The following is a 1,619-nucleotide window of genomic DNA, read 5'->3' as shown; positions in this document are numbered from 1 at the left end:
GGGCTGGAGGGTCCCCAAACCCCCCCGGGGGGGGAAAATGGGACACTCAAAGCCCCCCACCCCGAGGTCGAGCTCTCCTGGTTACTCATTAAACTCACAAGAATTTAACCGGGATGAGAGCGGCTGGGAAGGGGGATGTGGAGCGGGAATGGGAATGGGAATGGGAATGGGAATGGGAATGGGAATGGGAATGGGGCCCTCCCGCCACAGGGGGACCCCGCAAGGACGCAGCTCATCCAACCCCCAAAAATTCCCACCTCCTGAGGGGAGGGATAAACCCACCCCCCCCCCGGACCTCGGGAGAGGGGGCTCAGGGGGCTTTGAGGGATCTGGGTTTAGTCCGGGGAGCAGCTGAGATCTGGGATGGGACCTTGGGTGGGATCTGGGGTGGATTTGGGATGGGCCGGGAGGGGTTGTGGGATGGGAACAGGGAGAGGTTTGGGGTGGGATCTGAGATGGGATCTGAGCAGGTTTTGGGGTGGGATCTGAGATGGGATCTGGGGGATTTCAGCTTGGCCGTGGCCCCCCTAAAAGGCCACGTGAGACTTGGAAACTCCTGGGAATCTCGAGACCCTTCCCGAAATCCCGACATCCCCTGAGAATCCCAACATCTCTCCCAGAACCCCGACACCCCCCGAGCATCCCAACCTGGCTGCTCCTGCTTGGACCGCGTCCTCCCTTCCTTGCCCTGATCCAGGTGGATCCCGGGCTGCTCCCAGTGGATCCTCCCGATCCCCGTGCCCCATCCCATGGCTCCGGTCCCACAATCCCCAAATCCCGACACCATTCCCGGGCTGGCATCTCCTGCCCTGGCCCTGGCCAGACTCACCCCGCTGGGGACAGGGAGGGGACTGGGATGAGCTGGGATGAGCTGGGATGAGCTCAGCCGTTTTCCTGTTTTTACATTCCCAGCCCGGTCAGCTGATAAATAAAAAAAACCCCCACTTTCCTTTGTGGATCTGCCCTTGGATCTGCCGGGGATCGGCCGCAAACGTGGAATAAGAAATAAATAAATATGGAATCCTAAAAAAATGCCGAGCGGAGTGTGGCCACCGCTCCAGGGCAGCTCCCGCTGGGAAAACCCCAACCGCGGCTCTTCCCAGAAATCCGCGAGCCTCGGGAGATTTTGGGGCTCCCGGGCTCATCCAGGTGCCCAGAAAAGCAACCGGGATGCCCGGGAACTTCCCAGAACCAGTTGGGAACCTCAGGATGCTCCGGAGCAGGGATCTGGCTGGGAAAGGGACGGGATCCTGGAGCAGCTCCCCCCAAATCCTGACCCTGGGGGCAGCCCCCGAAATGTTGGTGGAGAGCGGCCGGGAGTCGCTGCTCGGGCGGGTTTGGATCCCGGATGGGATGCGGGAACAGCGGGATAACGGCGCAGCTCCCAGGACGGGGATTTTGGGGAGCTGGGAACGGCCAAACTCATCCTTGGAGTGGAGCGGGTCGGGATCAGGTGTCCCCAATCCCTGGGGGAGGGCACCGCGGGTGCCACCGCACCCCATCCCACTCTTCCCAGCATCTCTTGGGACCCAGCCGGAATTCCCGCTTGGATTCCCGCTCCAGAGGAGGAAGCGCGGAGCCATCGCGGTGCCGGAGGGGTTCGGAGCCGGGGGTGACGT

This window comes from Corvus brachyrhynchos, unplaced genomic scaffold (assembly GCF_000691975.1).
Source record: "Corvus brachyrhynchos isolate BGI_N302 unplaced genomic scaffold, ASM69197v1 scaffold787, whole genome shotgun sequence".
Classification (NCBI taxonomy): Eukaryota; Metazoa; Chordata; class Aves; order Passeriformes; family Corvidae; genus Corvus; species Corvus brachyrhynchos.
This window is presented reverse-complemented; position numbering follows the sequence as displayed.